The sequence below is a fragment of the Ranitomeya variabilis genome, chromosome 6, assembly GCF_051348905.1.
Source record: "Ranitomeya variabilis isolate aRanVar5 chromosome 6, aRanVar5.hap1, whole genome shotgun sequence".
Lineage (NCBI taxonomy): Eukaryota > Metazoa > Chordata > Amphibia > Anura > Dendrobatidae > Ranitomeya > Ranitomeya variabilis.
In genome coordinates this window covers 427,494,154-427,513,957 of record NC_135237.1, presented here as the reverse complement: position 1 = coordinate 427,513,957, position 19,804 = coordinate 427,494,154, and positions in this window count along the sequence as shown.

The following is a 19,804-nucleotide window of genomic DNA, read 5'->3' as shown; positions in this document are numbered from 1 at the left end:
ACTGACAATCACATTTGTGTTTCTGTTTGTTTAATTGATCCTTGTGAACTATTGATTAGTGCCCGAGGTATTGTGCTCTCTTAAAATCACTTCTATGTGATGTATGTGACATTCAAGTTTGTCCACCTCTTATCCTGCTTTATGCCACATACACTAATGAGAAAAAGGGTAACAATGTTTTGAATTTTTTACTTTCAGGCTCCATATCTCACCAAGAATCTCTATAACTAATCTTATGCTAAAAAGTTGAAAGTCAAATTTATTATTTATATACAGTTGTGCTCAGCTCAAAAGTTTACATACCTTGGCAAAAATTTTGCTTTCTTAGCCTTTTTTTTTTTTAGAGAATATGAATGATAACATCAAACCTTTATATCCACTCATAGTTAGTGGTTGGTTGAAGCCATATATTGTCAAGCTACTGTGTTTTCTCTTTTTAAATCATAATGACAACCCAAAACATCCAAATGATCCTGATCAAAAGCTCACATACCCCATTTCTTAATACTGTGTATTGCCCCCTCTAACATCAATGACAGCTTGTATTCTTTTGTGGCAGTTGTGGATGAGGTGCTTTAGTTTCTCAGATGGTAAAGCTGCCACTCTTCTTGGCAAAAAGCCTCCAGTTTCTGTAAATTACTGGACTGTCTAGCATGACCTTTGCATTGAGATTTCCCCAGAGTAGTTCAATGATATTGAGGTCAGGAGACTGAGATAGCCAATCCAGAACCTTCACTTTGTTCTGCTGTAGCCAATGACAGGTCGACTTGGCCTTGTGTTTTGGATCTTTAGTCATGTTGGAACATCCAAATATGTCCTATGTGCAGCTTCCGGGCTGATGAGTGCAAATTTTTGGCTCTGCCGACATTTTGTGAAAGGCCAGAGCCCCCCACAGTTCGATGGTTACCTATGCAGTGGACTCCAGGAAAATGGCCGCCGGGGGCAGTGCGTGCACAGATGGAGATCTTGGCAAAAAGATCTCGGGAAATAAGATCTCTGCACCATTTTCCCGGAGTCCACCGCACAGGAAACCATGAAACTGCGGGGGGCTCTGTCCTTTCGCAAAATGTTGGCAGAGCCCCTCGCAGCACCGAAGACACCCGCAGCAGCACCAGAGACACCCGCTGCAGTGCTGGACATCCCTGCAGCACCGGACACCCGCAGCGGCTCGCCGCACAGCGGAACACCCCCTCATCCCAGCCTGCGGCCTGCAGCATCACCCCACTCCAGCCTCCTCCAGCAGTGAACCTGTAACCCCACTTCACCACCGCCACCACCCCCGGTAAGCAATAAGACGCATGGATTATAAGACGCACCACCTTTTTATTTAAAAAAAAAAATCCTGTTTTTCTCCTCAAAATTTGAGGTACGTCTTATAATCTGAAGTGTCTTATAATCCGAAAAATACTATAATAGCTGAAAGTCGCAGTGGAATTAGGGAGTACACCGGTTTTGTCTGCCAGGTATTGCTTGACCATCTTTAGAACTTTTCCCTCCTTGTCCAAAATACCAATTCCTCAGGCCCCGGATGCTGGTGTCATGAAATTGTACTAAGCCTTTCACAGTGTGCCCTTTCCTCTGCTGTGTGTCTCCCTTGTCTCTCCTCCTTGTTGGGCAAGAAAGCTTGCCCCCTGCTGCTATTGTTGTCTCAGGAATTTTTACAACATATTTTCCACAATGGCCTTCTGCTATAGCATCATTTTACAAGATCTCTCCACCTAAGGAAGAAGCGATGCATAGTTCTGCTTATAGAGTGGGTCTAGCAGGGTGAGCAACCAGTACTCTCTTTTGGCCAAGATAAATGTAACAAGAGGGTCATGGGAAAGACAGCTCTACATAAAGTCTGCCATATGTGCCAAGGTCCCTAAAGCCAACACTTCACTGTCTCCACCATGATGACTTCTCTCCATCTATTCCTCCATCTTTTCCTCTGCATTCCCCTCCGTAGGAGAGATGGGACTAAGCTTGTGTGGGTGCTAGCCCAGCAATCAGCCAGCTTCTGTTCCTCCTCCTCTTCCTCAGCTGCCACTTCCTCATTGTTACCCAAACTGCGCCAAGCAGATGAGATGAGGCTGGGTTGGCTAGTATCTCTCTGTCTCATGTCTTTCCCCATCTCCACCTGGTCCAAATGCAAAGCTTCATGTTTAACTGTCAGCAGCAACTGTTTAAGAAGGCACAGAAGCTTGATCATTGTGCTGATGGTGGCGTCATTGCTGCTTACGTGCAGTGTGGAGTTGCAGCACGTGATCACGTCACCCATCAGTTGTTGAGCTTACATTTGTATGCGCTTCTGCAGCACTGCCAAAGCTGCATAGCTGTAGCCGACTTGTGGAAATGGGTGCTGATGCAAAAGGGTGCTGAGCTTTGATAAAGATCGCAGCACCGATCGAAATGCGTAGCTCATGTCCTCCTGTGCATTATAGTGATGTCCGAGGGGCTGTTTTTATTTTAATCTTCTGAAATAAAGTCAAGAAGTTTTTATCAAGAAGAGCTGGAACGAACTTTCTTCAATTTTCTATATGGTACGTCTCATCAGGAAGGGGGTTATTTATTATTATTATTATTTATTGTTATAGCGCCATTTATTCCATGGCGCTTTACATGTAAGGAGGGGTATACATAATAAAAACAAGTCCAATAATCTTAAACAATACAAGTCATAACTGGTACAGGAGGAGAGAGGACCCTGCCTGCGAAGGCTCACAATCTACAAGGGATGGGTGAGAATACAGTAGGCGAGGATGGAGCTGGTTATGCAGCGGTTTGGTTGATCGGTGGTTACTGCAGGTTGTAGGCTTGTCGGAAGAGGTGGGTCTTCAGGCTCTTTTTGAAGGTTTTGATGGTAGGCGAGAGTCTGATGTGTTGTGGTAGAGGGTTCCAGAGTAGGGGTGATACGTGAGAGAAATCTTGTATACGATTGTGGGAAGGGGAGATAAGAGGGGAGTAGAGAAGGAGATCTTGTGAGGATCGGAGGTTGCGTGTAGGAAAGTACCGGGAGACGGTCACAGACGTAAGGAGGAGACAGGTTGTGGATGGCTTTGTACGTCATGGTTAGGGTTTTGTACTGGAGCAACTGGGCAATGGGGAGCCAGTGAATGGATTTACAGAGGGGAGAGGCCAGGGAATAGCGGGGGGACAGGTGGATTAGTCGGGCAGCAGAGTTTAGGATGGATTGGAGTGGTGCTAGAGAGTAGGACGTTGCAGTAGTCAAGGCGAGAGATGATGAGGGCATGGACTAGGGTTTTTGCAGATTCTTGGTTGAGGAATGTACGGATTCGTGAAATATTTTTGAGTTGAAGTCGGCAGGAAGTGGAAAGGGCTTGGATATGTGGTTTGAAGGAGAGATCAGCGTCAAGGATTACCCTGAGGCAGCGAGCTTGTGGGACTGGGGAGAGTGGGCAGACATTTACTGTAATGGATAGGTTCATTGGGGGGGACGCGTGAGATGGGCGAAAGATGATGAATTCTGTTTTGTCCATGTTAAGTTTCAGAAATCTAGCAGAGAAGAAGGATGAAATAGCGGATAGACATTGAGGGATTCTGGTTAGTAGGGAGGTGATATCTGGTCCAGAAATGTAGATCTGTGTGTCATCAGCATACAGGTGATGCTGAAAGCCATGAGATTCTATGAGCTGTCCCAGGCCAAAGGTGTAAATGGAGAAGAGCAGGGGCCCTAGGACTGAACCTTGTGGGACTCCGACAGATAGGGGGTGAGGTGAGGAGGTGGTGTGTGAGTGGGAGACGCTGAATGTCCTGTCTGTTAGGTATGATGAGATCAAGGATAAGGCCAAGTCTGTGATGCCAAGGGATGAGAGGGTCTGTAATAATAGGGAATGGTCCACTGTGTCAAAGGCAGCCGACAGGTCGAGGAGGAGGAGTGTTATGACCCCAATGGCAGAGGGTCTCAGAAATAATTACTAAGTCTGCAAACACTAAAAACCAGCTTATAGGGCAGTGGTAACTGAGCTGACCATATATCTAATCCTAGCACCACAAATAGCAGCAGCCGGGGAACGTGCCTACGTTGGTTCTAGACGTCTCGCGCCGGCCGGAGAACTAACTAACCCTAGAAGGGAAAAGAAAGACCTTTCTTGCCTCCAGAGAAAAGACCCCAAAAGTTGGATACAAGCCCCCAACAAATAATAACGGTGAGGTAAGAGGAAAAGACAAACGTAAGAATGAGCTAGGTATTTAGCAAAGAGAGGCCCACTAGCTAATAGCAGAATATAGTAAGATGACTTATATGGTCAGCAAAAACCCTATCAAAATATCCACGCTGGATATTCAAGAACCCCCGAACCATCTAACGGCCCGGGGGGAGAACACCAGCCCCCTAGAGCTTCCAGCAAAGTCAGGAATCACATTTAGTACAAGCTGGACAAAAATAAGAGCAAAGCAAATAACCAAAAAACAAAGAAGCAGGACTTAGCTTAATTTTGCACGAACCGGACCAGCAGACAGGAGCAAACAGAAAGGATCTGATTACAACGATGCCAGGCACTGGACTAAGGATCCAGGGAGTTTATATAGCAACACCCCTGGACTAACGACCCAGGTGGGTGCCAAACTGAGGAAAGACAATCCCAGAGTCATATCACAAGAAACCACAAGAGGGAGCCAAAAAGTCTAATTCACAACAGTACCCCCCCATTAAGGAGGGGTCACCGAACCCTCACCAAGACCACCAGGGCGATCAGGATGAGCAGCGTGAAAGGCACGAACTAAATCGGCCGCATGCACATCAGAAGCAACCACCCAGGAATTATCCTCCTGACCATAGCCCTTCCACTTGACCAGATACTGAAGCCTCCGTCTGGAGAGACGAGAATCCAAGATCTTCTCCACCACGTACTCCAACTCGCCCTCAACCAACACCGGAGCAGGAGGCTCAACAGAAGGAACCACAGGTACAACGTACCGCCGCAACAAAGACCTATGGAACACGTTGTGAATGGCAAACGACACCGGAAGATCCAAGCGAAAGGACACAGGATTAAGGATTTCCAATATCTTGTAAGGACCGATGAAGCGAGGCTTAAATTTAGGAGAGGAGACCTTCATAGGAACAAATCGAGAAGACAGCCATACCAAATCCCCAACACGAAGTCGGGGACCCACACCGCGGCGGCGGTTGGCAAAACGCTGAGCCTTCTCCTGTGACAACTTTAAGTTGTCCACCACATGATTCCAGATCTGCTGCAACCTATCCACCACAGAATCTACCCCAGGACAGTCAGAAGGCTCCACATGTCCCGAGGAAAAACGAGGATGGAAACCAGAGTTGCAGAAAAATGGCGAAACCAAAGTAGCGGAACTAGCCCGATTATTAAGGGCAAACTCAGCCAACGGCAAGAAGGTCACCCAATCATCCTGATCTGCCGAAACAAAACACCTCAAATAAGCCTCCAGAGTCTGATTAGTTCGCTCCGTTTGTCCATTAGTCTGAGGATGAAAGGCAGACGAAAACGACAAATCAATGCCCATCCTAGCACAAAAGGATCGCCAGAACCTGGAAACAAACTGGGATCCTCTGTCAGACACAATATTCTCAGGAATGCCGTGTAAACGAACCACATTCTGAAAGACCACAGGAACCAGATCGGAAGAGGAAGGCAGCTTAGGCAAAGGCACCAAATGGACCATTTTAGAAAAGCGATCACATACCACCCAGATGACAGACATGCCCTGAGACACCGGGAGATCTGAAATGAAATCCATGGAAATGTGTGTCCAAGGCCTCTTCGGGACAGGCAAGGGCAAGAGCAACCCGCTGGCACGAGAACAGCAAGGCTTGACTCGAGCACAAGTCCCACAGGACTGCACAAATGACCGCACATCCCGTGACAAGGAAGGCCACCAAAAGGACCTAGCCACCAGATCTCTGGTGCCAAAAATTCCCGGATGCCCTGCCAACACCGAGGAATGAACCTCGGAAATGACTCTGCTGGTCCACCTATCAGGAACAAACAGTCTGTCAGGTGGACAAGAGTCAGGTCTACCAGCCTGAAATCTCTGCAACACACGTCGCAAATCAGGAGAAATGGCCGACAAGATAACTCCCTCTTTAAGAATACCAACTGGTTCTGCGACTCCAGGAGAGTCAGGCACAAAGCTCCTTGAAAGAGCATCAGCCTTCACATTCTTTGAACCTGGTAAATACGAGACCACAAAGTCAAAACGGGAGAAAAACAATGACCAGCGGGCCTGTCTAGGATTCAGGCGTTTAGCAGACTCGAGATACATCAAATTTTTGTGATCAGTCAAGACCACCACACGATGCTTAGCACCCTCGAGCCAATGACGCCACTCCTCAAATGCCCACTTCATGGCCAGCAACTCCCGATTGCCAACATCATAATTCCGCTCAGCAGGCGAAAACTTCCTAGAGAAGAAAGCACATGGTCTCATTACCGAGCAACCAGGGCCTCTCTGTGACAAAACGGCCCCTGCCCCAATCTCAGAAGCATCCACTTCGACCTGAAAGGGAAGTGAGACATCAGGCTGGCACAAAACAGGCGCCAAAGTAAACTGGCGCTTCAACTCTTGGAACGCCTCCACGGCTGCAGGAGCCCAGTTAGCAACATCAGAACCTTTCTTGGTCATATCCGTCAAAGGTTTAACAACGCTAGAAAAATTAGCGATAAAACGACGGTAGAAGTTAGCAAAACCCAAGAACTTCTGAAGACTCTTAACTGACGTGGGTTGAGTCCAATCATGAATAGCTCGGACCTTGACTGGGTCCATCTCCACAGCAGAAGGGGAAAAAATAAACCCCAAAAAAGGAACCTTCGGTACTCCAAAGAGACACTTTGAGCCCTTAACAAACAAAGCATTCTCATGCAAAACCTGAAACACCATCCTGACCTGCTCCACATGTGAGTCCCAATCTTCAGAGAAAACCAGAATATCATCCAGATAAACAATCATAAATTTATCCAGATACTTCCGGAAAATATCATGCATAAAGGACTGAAACACTGAGGGAGCATTAGAGAGCCCAAAAGGCATCACCAAGTACTCAAAATGACCTTCGGGCGTATTAAATGCTGTCTTCCATTCATCTCCTTGCTTAATGCGCACAAGGTTGTACGCACCACGAAGATCTATCTTGGTGAACCACTTGGCACCTTTAATCCGGGCAAACAAGTCCGACAACAGAGGCAAAGGATACTGAAATTTAACAGTGATTTTACTCAGAAGCCGATAGTCAATACAAGGTCTCAAAGATCCGTCCTTCTTGGCCACAAAAAAGAATCCCGCACCAAGAGGGGAAGAGGATGGACGTATATGCCCCTTCTCCAGAGACTCCTTGATATACGAACGCATTGCGGCATGCTCAGGTACAGACAGATTAAATAGTCTTCCCTTAGGAAATTTACTACCTGGAATCAAATCTATGGCGCAGTCACAGTCCCTATGAGGAGGCAGAGCATTGGACCTGGACTCGCTGAATACATCCTGATAATCAGACAAATACTCAGGAACTTCCGAAGGAGTAGAGGAAGCAATAGACACCGGCGGGGAATCAGCATGAATTCCCTGACAGCCCCAATTTGACACAGACATTGCCTTCCAATCCAAGACTGGATTGTGGGTCTGTAACCATGGCAGACCCAAAACGACCAAATCATGCATTTTATGCAGAACAAGAAAACGAATCACCTCCCGATGTTCAGGAGTCATGCACATGGTTACCTGCGTCCAAAACTGCGGTTTATTTTCCGCCAATGGCGTAGCATCAATACCTCTAAGAGGAATAGGATTTACCAACGGTTCAAGAACAAAACCACAGCGCTTGGCAAATGACAGATCCATAAGACTCAGGGCAGCACCTGAATCCACAAACGCCATAACAGGGTAAGAAGACAATGAGCAAATTAAAGTCACAGACAAAATAAATTTAGGTTGCAAATTACCAATGGCGACAGGACTAACAACCCTTGTTAGGCATTTAGAGCATGCTGATATAACATGTGTAGAATCACCACAGTAAAAACACAACCCATTCTGACGTCTATGATTTTTCCGCTCATTTCTAGTCTGAATTCTATCACATTGCATTAAATCAGGTGTTTGTTCAGACAACACCACCAGAGGATTAGCGGTTTTGCGCTCCCGCAAACGCCGGTCAATTTGAATAGCCAGCGCCATAGAATCATTCAGACTTGTAGGAATGGGGAAACCCACCATCACATTCTTAATGGCTTCAGAAAGGCCATTTCTGAAATTTGCGGCCAGAGCACACTCATTCCACTGAGTAAGCACGGACCATTTCCGAAATTTTTGGCAATACACTTCAGCTTCATCCTGGCCCTGAGAAATAGCCAGCAAGGCTTTTTCTGCCTGAACTTCAAGATTGGGTTCCTCGTAAAGCAATCCGAGCGCCAGAAAAAACGCATCAATATTTGCCAATGCCGGATCTCCTGGCGCTAGCGAGAAAGCCCAATCCTGAGGGTCGCCCCGTAAAAAAGAGATAACAATTTTAACTTGCTGAGCTGAATCTCCAGATGAACGGGGTCTCAGAGATAGAAACAATTTACAATTATTCCTGAAATTCCTAAACTTAAATCGGTCTCCAGAAAACAGTTCAGGAATAGGTATTTTAGGTTCAGACATTGGACTACTGGTAACAAAATCTTGTATGCCCTGCACACGAGCAGCAAGCTGGTCTACACTTGTAATCAAGGTCTGGACATTCATGTCTGCAGCAAGCACAAGCCACTCAGAGGTAAAGGGGAGGAAGAGAGGAAAAAACAAAACAAAAAAAAAACAGAATTTCCTTTCTTATTATCCCACTTCTGCAATGCATTAAACATTCAATGTTGGCCTGGCATACTGTTATGACCCCAATGGCAGAGGGTCTCAGAAATAATTACTAAGTCTGCAAACACAAAAAACCAGCTCATAGGGCAGTGGTAACTGAGCTGACCATATATCTAATCCTAGCACCACAAATAGCAGCAGCCGGGGAACGTGCCTACGTTGGTTCTAGACGTCTCGCGCCAGCCGGAAAACTAACTAACCCTAGAAGGGAAAAGAAAGACCTTTCTTGCCTCCAGAGAAAAGACCCCAAAAGTTGGATACAAGCCCCCAACAAATAATAACGGTGAGGTAAGAGGAAAAGACAAACGTAAGAATGAGCTAGGTATTTAGCAAAGAGAGGCCCACTAGCTAATAGCAGAATATAGTAAGATGACTTATATGGTCAGCAAAAACCCTATCAAAATATCCACGCTGGATATTCAAGAACCCCCGAACCGTCTAACGGCCCGGGGGGAGAACACCAGCCCCCTAGAGCTTCCAGCAAAGTCAGGAATCACATTTAGTACAAGCTGGACAAAAATAAGAGCAAAGCAAATAACCAAAAAACAAAGAAGCAGGACTTAGCTTAATTTTGCACGAACTGGACCAGCAGACAGGAGCAAACAGAAAGGATCTGATTACAACGATGCCAGGCACTGGACTAAGGATCCAGGGAGTTTATATAGCAACACCCCTGGACTAACGACCCAGGTGGGTGCCAAACTGAGGAAAGACAATCCCAGAGTCATATCACAAGAAACCACAAGAGGGAGCCAAAAAGTCTAATTCACAACAGAGGAGGACAGAGTAGTGTCACTTGCTCTTGGCAGTTAAGAGGTCATTGGTGACCTTAGTTAGGGCAGTTTCAGTGGAATGGTGTGACCAGAAGCCAGATTGTAAGCGGTCAAAGTGGAAGCAAGAAGAGAGATGGGAGGACAGTTCAAGGTAGACGTGTTGTTCTAGTAGTTTGGAGGCATAGGGGAGAAGTGATATAGGGCGATAGCTAGATACAGAGGATGAGTCAAGAGAAGGCTTTTTGAGGATAGGTGTGATGGAGGCATGTTTAAAGCTTGAGGGGAAACACCAGTTGTTAGTGATAGGTTGAAGAGATGGGTTAGGGTTGGGATGAAGACTGTGGTGAGGTTTGGGATGAAGTGGGATGGGAGCGGGTCAAGTGCACAGGTGGTGAGATGCGATCTTGAGAGTAGAGTGGAGAGTTGATCTTCTGTAATGGTGGAGAAGTTGGTTTTGGAGGTGGAGGGCTGGGAAGTCGGGAGGAAGGGCTCTGGGGGGTTGTGGACCAAAACTGTCTCTAATGTTATCAATCTTCTGCTTGAAGAATGAGGCAAAGTCTTCAGCTGAGATAAGTGGGGAGGGAGGAGGTGCTGGGGGACAGAGGAGAGAATTGAAGGTGTTGAATAACTGTTTAGGGTTGTGAGACAGGGAGGATATGAGAGATGAGAAGTAGGTTTGTTTAGCTGTGGCGAGTGTGGTCTTGAAAGTAGTGAGGGACTGTTTGAATGCGATGAAGTGCTCGTTGGAGTGGGATCTTTTCCATCTGCGCTCAGCAGCCTTGGAAGTTCGCCTCAGTTCTTTGGTCAGGCTGGTGTGCCAGGGCTGTCTGTTGATTTTGCGAGCTTTGGTATGTGTAAGTGGGGCAGCAGATTCCAAAGCTACAGCTATTGTGGTGTTATATAGAGCGGTAGCATCATCCGCATTGTGTAAGGAACTTATATCTGTGAGAGGGAGGAGGGATTCAGAGAATGAATGTAGGTCAAGATGTTTAAGATTTCTGCGAGGGTGTGAAAGTTTGTGGGGTGGGGATTGTAGACATGGAGTGGAGAGGGAAGAGAATGTGAGAAGGTTGTGGTCAGATAGAGGAAGAGGTGAGTTAGAGAGGTTAGATAAGGAGCAGAGGCGGGTGAAGATGAGGTCCAGTGTGTGACCATCTTTGTGGGTGGCTGTAGAAGACCATTGAGTGAGGCCGAAGGAGGAAGTGAGAGATAGAAGTTTAGTGGCAGCTGAGAGGGAAGTGTCAATGGGGATGTTGATGTGATGATAGTGTCGTTGAAGTGATGATAGTGGGGATGTCTGTAGAAAGGAAATGAAGTAGCGAGGTGGTGAAGTGGTGAAAGAAGGTGGTGGCTGGCCCTGGGGGGCGGTAAATGACAGCCAGTTGGAGGTTGGCGGGGGAGTAGATGCGCACAGAGTGCACCTCAAAGGAAGGGAGGGTGACAGAGGGTGGCAGTGGGATTGGGGTGAAGGAGCAGTTATCTAACAGGAGAAAACCAACTCCTCCGCCATGTTTGCTGCTGGGGCGGGGTGTGTGAGAAAGGTGGAATCCACTGTAAGAGAGTGCAGCAGGGGAGGCTGTGTCAGAAGGGGTGAGCCAGGTTTCGGTGATGGCGAGGATGGAAAGTTTGGTAGTAACAAAAAGATCATGGGTGTAGGAAAGCTTGTTGCAGACAGAGCGAGCGTTCCACAGAGCTCCTGTTAGTGGGACTGGGGAAGCGGGGTCTGGGTGAATGGGTTTAAGGTTAGAGAGGTTACGGACGTTTGTGATAGAGCTTGGATGGGAGGTAGAAATGACTGGGAATGAGGTGAGGATGGCCAGGATTTGAAGAGATATCATCAGCAGTGAGAAGGAGCAGAGAAAGTGTTAGCAGGTGGGAGCAGGAGAGGGCATGAGGTGGCTGTCTGTGGTTGGAGACAGAGGATTGTATGTTAAGGAACAGTTCTGAGGAGGAGGTGAGATGGATGGGGAGGATTGAAGCAGAGATAAACAGTTCTTTACTTGGTGTAGGGATTAGGGGAGGTAGCATAAAGTGAAGGATTACAGGGGTGAGAGTGAAAATAATCAGAAACATTGTTTACAGTGACTGGCCAGTTACCTTCAGTTCCCTTCAGGTTCAATTCAGGTTTTAATTCTACTGTAATCTTCACACTTCTAGGACACACTTATAGGAATCACTCTGCAGACTGAAGTCTATGCAGACTTGAGCTGTGCAATATATGTACAACTAAGTGCAGTCAGGTGTGAAGCAGAGAGGAGTGGTCTCTGTTCATCATGGTCAGAGAATTAAGAGTGGACCAGATGCATACAATCAAGCCAGAGTAAACAATGTCATAAATAACACGGGTGGGGTAAAGCTGGGGTTAGCTGAAAGGCATACAATGTGGATGCTAGGAGCAGAGGAAAGTCTGTGTGCAAAGCTGGGTGATGTACTATGTGCACTTCATAGACAGACAGCAGGAGAGCTGGGTGGATGAACATACCATGTGGATGCTAGGAGCAGAGGAAAGTATGTGTGCAAAGCTGGGTGATGTACTATGTGCACTTCATAAACAGACAGCAGGAGAGCAGGAGAGCTGGGTGGATGAACATACCTGTCGGAAGAATAGAGATGCTTGTTAGAGTGCGATGGTGGCAGGTAGCAGGGCACAGTCTGTATACATCTTTCAGGTTTTAATTCTACTGTAATCTTCACACTTCTAGGACACACTTATAGGAATCACACTGCAGTCTATGCAGACTTGAGCTATGCAATATATGTACAACTATGTGCAGTCAGGTGTGAAGCAGAGAGGAGTGGTCTCTGCTCATCATGGTCAGAGAATTAAGAGTGGACCAGATGCATACAATCAAGCCAGAGTAAACAATGTCATAAATAACACGGGTGGGGTAAAGCTGGGGTTAGCTGAAAGGCATATCATGTGGATGCTAGGAGCAGAGGAAAGTCTGTGTGCAAAGCCGGGTGATGTACTATGTGCACTTCATAGACAGACAGCAGGAGAGCTGGGTGGATGAACATATCTGTCGGAAGAATAGAGATGCTTGTTAGAGTACGATGGTGGCAGGTAGCAGGGCACAGTCTGTATACATCTTTCAGGTTTTAATTCTACTCTAATCTTCACACTTTTAGGACACACTTATAGGAATCACACTGCAGACTGAAGTCTATGCAGACTTGAGCTATGCAATATATGTACAACTAAGTGCAGTCAGGTGTGAAGCAGAGAGGAGTGGTCTCTGTTCATCATGGTCAGAGAAATAAGGGTGGACCAGATGCATACAATCAAGCCAGAGTAAACAATGTCATAAATAACACAGATGGGGTAAAGCTGGGGTTAGCTGAAAGGCATACCATGTGGATGCTAGGAGCAGAGGAAAGTCTGTATGCAAAACTGGGCGAAGTACTATGTGCACTTCATAGACAGACAGCAGGAGAGCTGGGTGGATGAACATACCATGTGGATGCTAGGAGTGTTATGACCCCAATGGCGAGGGTCTCAGAGGAACGTGGAAGTCTGCAGAATACAAAAATCCAGCTCATAGGGCAGTGGTAACTGGGTTGACCATATATCTACTCCTAACGCCAACACTAGAAGTAGCCGGGGATCATTCCTACGTTGATTCTAGATGACACGCGCCAGCCGGAGAATCTAGCTACCCCTAGTAGAGGAAAACAAAGACCTTTCTTGCCTCCAGAGAAGGGGACCCCAAAGCTGGATAGAAGCCCCCCACAAATAATGACGGTGAGGTAAGAAGAAATGACAAACACAGAAATGAACCAGGTTTAGCACAGAGAGGCCCGCTTACTGATAGCAGAATAAAGAAAGGTAACTTATATGGTCAACAAAAACCCTATCAAAATCCACACTGGAAATTCAAGAACCCCCGAACCGTCTAACGGTCCGGGGGGAGAACACCAGCCCCTAGAGCTTCCAGCAAAGGTCAGGATATAGATTTGGAACAAGCTGGACAAAAATACAAAACCAAAACAAATAGCAAAAAGCAAAAGGCAGACTTAGCTGATATAACTGGAACCAGGATCAGTAGACAAGAGCACAGCAGACTAGCTCTGATAACTACGATGCCAGGCATTGAACTGAAGGTCCAGGGAGCTTATATAGCAACACCCCTAACTAACGACCCAGGTGCGGATAAAAGGAATGACAGAAAAACCAGAGTCAAAAAACTAGTAACCACTAGAGGGAGCAAAAAGCAAATTCACAACAGTACCCCCCCCTTAGTGAGGGGTCACCGAACCCTCACCACGACCACCAGGGCGATCAGGATGAGCGGCATGAAAGGCACGAACTAAATCGGCCGCATGAACATCAGAGGCGACCACCCAGGAATTATCCTCCTGACCATAGCCCTTCCACTTGACCAGGTACTGAAGCCTCCGCCTGGAGAGGCGAGAATCCAAGATCTTCTCCACCACGTACTCCAACTCGCCCTCAACCAACACCGGAGCAGGAGGCTCAGCAGAAGGAACTACAGGCACAATGTACCGCCGCAACAAGGACCTATGAAATACATTGTGAATAGCAAACGACACAGGAAGATCCAGACGAAAAGATACAGGATTAAGGATTTCCAATATCTTGTAAGGCCCAATAAAACGAGGTTTAAATTTGGGAGAGGAGACCTTCATAGGAACAAAGCGGGAAGAAAGCCACACCAAATCCCCAACGCGTAGTCGGGGACCCACACCGCGGCGGCGGTTGGCAAAGCGCTGAGCCTTCTCCTGTGACAACTTCAAGTTGTCCACCACATGATTCCAGATCCGCTGCAACCTATCCACCACAGAATCCACCCCAGGACAGTCAGAAGGCTCCACATGACCCGAAGAAAAGCGAGGATGGAAACCAGAGTTGCAGAAAAAAGGCGAAACCAAGGTGGCGGAACTAGCCCGATTATTAAGGGCAAACTCAGCCAACGGCAAGAATGTCACCCAATCGTCCTGATCAGCAGAGACAAAACACCTCAAATAAGCCTCCAAAGTCTGATTGGTTCGCTCTGTCTGTCCATTAGTCTGAGGATGGAAAGCAGACGAAAACGACAAATCAATGCCCATCCTACTACAAAAGGATCGCCAGAACCTGGAAACGAACTGGGATCCTCTGTCTGACACAATATTCTCAGGGATGCCGTGCAAACGAACCACGTTCTGGAAAAACACAGGAACCAGATCGGAAGAGGAAGGCAGCTTAGGCAAAGGAACCAAATGGACCATCTTGGAGAAGCGATCACATATCACCCAGATAACGGACATGCCCTGAGATAGCGGAAGATCAGAAATGAAATCCATGGAGATATGTGTCCAAGGTCTCTTCGGGACAGGCAAGGGCAAGAGCAAACCGCTGGCACGAGAACAGCAAGGCTTAGCTCGAGCACAAGTCCCACAGGACTGCACAAATGACCGCACATCCCTTGACAAGGAAGGCCACCAAAAGGACCTGGCCACCAGATCTCTGGTGCCAAAAATTCCCGGGTGACCTGCCAACACCGAGGAATGAACCTCGGAAATGACTCTGCTGGTCCACTTATCCGGGACAAACAGTCTGTCAGGTGGACAAGACTCAGGCCTATCAGCCTGAAATCTCTGCAACACACGTCGCAGATCCGGAGAAATAGCTGACAAGATAACTCCATCTTTAAGAATACCAACAGGATCAGCGACTCCAGGAGCATCAGGCACAAAGCTCCTAGAAAGAGCATCGGCCTTCACATTCTTTGAACCTGGTAAATACGAGACAACAAAATCAAAGCGGGAGAAAAACAATGACCAGCGGGCCTGTCTAGGATTCAGGCGTTTGGCAGACTCGAGATACATCAGATTTTTGTGATCAGTCAAGACCACCACACGATGCTTAGCACCCTCGAGCCAATGACGCCACTCCTCAAATGCCCATTTCATGGCCAACAACTCCCGATTGCCCACATCATAATTTCGCTCGGCAGGCGAAAACTTCCTAGAGAAAAAGGCACAAGGTTTCATAACAGAGCAACCAGGGCCTCTCTGCGACAAAACGGCCCCTGCCCCAATCTCCGAAGCATCCACCTCAACCTGAAAGGGAAGTGAGACGTCAGGCTGGCACAAAACAGGCGCCGAAGTAAACCGGCGTTTCAACTCCTGGAAAGCCTCCACGGCAGCAGGAGCCCAGTTAGCTACATCGGAGCCCTTCTTGGTCATATCGGTCAAAGGTTTCACAATGCTAGAAAAATTAGCGATAAAACGACGGTAGAAGTTAGCGAAGCCCAAGAACTTCTGAAGACTCTTAACTGACGAGGGCTGAGTCCAATCAAGAATAGCTCGGACCTTGACTGGGTCCATCTCCACAGCAGAAGGGGAAAAAATGAACCCCAAAAAGGGAACCTTCTGTACACCAAAGAGACACTTTGAGCCCTTGACAAACAAAGAATTTTCACGCAAAATTTCAAAGACCAACCTGACCTGCTCCACATGCGAATCCCAATCATCAGAAAAAACCAAAATATCATCCAGATAAACAATCAAAAATTTATCCAGATACTTCCGGAAAATGTCATGCATAAAGGACTGAAAAACTGAAGGCGCATTGGAGAGCCCAAAAGGCATCACCAAGTACTCAAAATGACCTTCGGGCGTATTGAATGCGGTTTTCCATTCATCACCTTGCTTAATGCGCACAAGGTTGTACGCACCACGAAGGTCTATCTTGGTGAACCACTTGGCACCCTTAATCCGGGCAAACAAGTCAGACAACAGCGGTAAAGGATACTGAAATTTGACAGTGATCTTATTTAAAAGCCGATAATCAATACAAGGTCTCAAAGATCCGTCCTTTTTTGCCACAAAAAAGAATCCCGCACCAAGAGGGGAAGAAGACGGACGAATATGTCCTTTTTCCAGAGACTCCTTGATATATGAACGCATAGCGGTATGTTCAGGTACCGACAGATTAAACAGTCTTCCCTTAGGAAATTTACTGCCTGGGATCAAATCTATAGCACAGTCACAGTCCCTATGAGGAGGCAGTGCACTGGACTCAGACTCACTGAAGACATCCTGATAATCAGACAAATACTCCGGAACTTCCGAAGGCGTAGAAGAAGCAATAGACACAGGCAGGGAATCCTCATGAATACCACGACAGCCCCAACTTGAGACTGACATAGCCTTCCAGTCCAGGACTGGATTATGGGTCTGTAACCATGGCAGCCCTAAAACGACCAAATCATGCATTTTATGTAAAACCAGGAAACGTATCACCTCGCGGTGTTCAGGAGTCATGCACATGGTAACCTGAGTCCAATACTGCGGTTTATTTGCTGCCAATGGTGTAGCATCAATACCCCTAAGAGGAATAGGATTTTCTAATGGTTCAAGAGTAAAACCACAGCGCTTAGCAAATGAGAGATCCATGAGACTCAGGGCAGCACCTGAATCTACAAACGCCATGACAGGATAAGATGACAGTGAGCAAATCAAAGTTACAGACAGAATAAATTTAGGCTGCAAATTACCAACGGTGACAGGACTAACAACCTTAGCTATACGTTTAGAGCATGCTGAGATAACATGTGTAGAATCACCACAGTAGTAGCACAAGCCATTCCGGCGTCTATGAATTTTCCGCTCATTTCTAGTCAGGATTCTATCACATTGCATTAAATCAGGTGTCTGTTCAGACAACACCATGAGGGAATTTGCGGTTTTTCTATCACATTGCACCGAATTAGGTGTCTGTTCAGACAACACCATGAGGGAATTTGCGGTTTTGCGCTCCCGCAACCGCCGGTCAATTTGAATAGCCAGTGCCATAGTATCATTCAGACCTGTGGGAATGGGAAAACCCACCATAACATTCTTAATGGCTTCAGAAAGGCCATTTCTAAAATTAGCGGCCAGTGCACACTCGTTCCAATGTGTCAGCACGGACCATTTCCGAAATTTTTGGCAATACACTTCAGCCTCGTCCTGCCCCTGAGACATAGACAGCAAGGCCTTTTCTGCCTGAATCTCAAGATTGGGTTCCTCATAAAGTAAACCGAGCGCCAGAAAAAACGCATCAAGATCAGCCAATGCCGGATCTCCTGGCGCCAGCGAAAAAGCCCAATCCTGAGGGTCGCCCCGTAAGAACGAAATAACAATTTTTACTTGCTGAGCAGAATCTCCTGATGAACAGGGTCTCAGGGACAAAAACAATTTACAATTATTCACGAAATTCCTAAACTTAAACCTGTCTCCGGAAAACAGTTCAGGAATCGGTATTTTAGGTTCTGACCTAGGATTTCTGATAACATAGTCTTGTATGCCCTGCACACGAGTAGCCAGCTGGTCCACACTTGTAATCAAGGTCTGGACATTCATGTCTGCAGCAAGCATAGCCATTCTGAGGTAAAGGGGAAGGAGAAAAAAAAAAACTCAGAATCTTCTTTCTTATAATCCCTCTTCTGCAATGCATTAAACATTTAATACTGGCCTGGCAAACTGTTATGACCCCAATGGCGAGGGTCTCAGAGGAACGTGGAAGTCTGCAGAATACAAAAATCCAGCTCATAGGGCAGTGGTAACTGGGTTGACCATATATCTACTCCTAACGCCAACACTAGAAGTAGCCGGGGATCATTCCTACGTTGATTCTAGATGACACGCGCCAGCCGGAGAATCTAGCTACCCCTAGTAGAGGAAAACAAAGACCTTTCTTGCCTCCAGAGAAGGGGACCCCAAAGCTGGATAGAAGCCCCCCACAAATAATGACGGTGAGGTAAGAAGAAATGACAAACACAGAAATGAACCAGGTTTAGCACAGAGAGGCCCGCTTACTGATAGCAGAATAAAGAAAGGTAACTTATATGGTCAACAAAAACCCTATCAAAATCCACACTGGAAATTCAAGAACCCCCGAACCGTCTAACGGTCCGGGGGGAGAACACCAGCCCCTAGAGCTTCCAGCAAAGGTCAGGATATAGATTTGGAACAAGCTGGACAAAAATACAAAACCAAAACAAATAGCAAAAAGCAAAAGGCAGACTTAGCTGATATAACTGGAACCAGGATCAGTAGACAAGAGCACAGCAGACTAGCTCTGATAACTACGATGCCAGGCATTGAACTGAAGGTCCAGGGAGCTTATATAGCAACACCCCTAACTAACGACCCAGGTGCGGATAAAAGGAATGACAGAAAAACCAGAGTCAAAAAACTAGTAACCACTAGAGGGAGCAAAAAGCAAATTCACAACATAGGAGCAGAGAAAAGTCTGTGTGCAAAGCTGGGTGATGTACTATGTGCACTTCATAGACACACAGCAGGAGAGCTGGGTGGATGAACATACCATGTGGATGCTAGGAGCAGAGGAAAGTCTGTGTGCAAAGCTGGGTGATGTACTATGTGCACTTCATAGACAGACAGCAGGAGAGCTGGGTGGATGAACATACAATGTGGATGCTAGGAGCAGAGGAAAGTCTGTGTGCAAAGCTGGGTGATGTACTATGTGCACTTCATAGACAGACAGCAGGAGAGCAGGAGAGCTGGGTGGATGAACATACCATGTGGATGCTAGGAGCAGAGGAAAGTCTGTGTGCAAAGCTGGGTGATGTACTATGTGCACTTCATAGACAGACAGCAGGAGAGCTGGGTGGATGAACATACCATGTGGACGCTAGGAGCAGAGGAAAGTCTGTGTGCAAAGCTGGGTGATGTACTATGTGCACTTCATAGACAGACAGCAGGAGAGCTGGGTGGATGAACATACCTGTCGGAAGAATAGAGATGCTTGTTAGAGTGCGATGGTGGCAGGTAGCAGGGCACAGTCTGTATACACCTTTCAGGTTTTAATTATACTGTAATCTTCACACTTCTAGGACACACTTATAGGAATCACACTGCAGACTGAAGTCTGTGCACCTGGGTTCCGTGCACCTTCTGAAAATCGGTGAGCTGGCTTTTTCTTTCTTTTCTTCATTGTGATTATTCACTTGATGTAGTAGGCAGGATGCTGTCCACAGGCTCAGAAGAGACAGACCAGGTAGCCCTGGGTACCCCAAGGGCCAATATATCACTGGGAGCCATGCTGAGCAACCTTCCAAAGTTCACAGGGAGCAACACTTTACTATGAGACTGGATTAAGCGGGTTAAGGGCATGTTGAGGATGCAGCCCATGACCCCCGCGATGCAGGTGGAGATTACCATGATGGCTCTGGAAGGAGAAGCGAGGTGCTCCATCA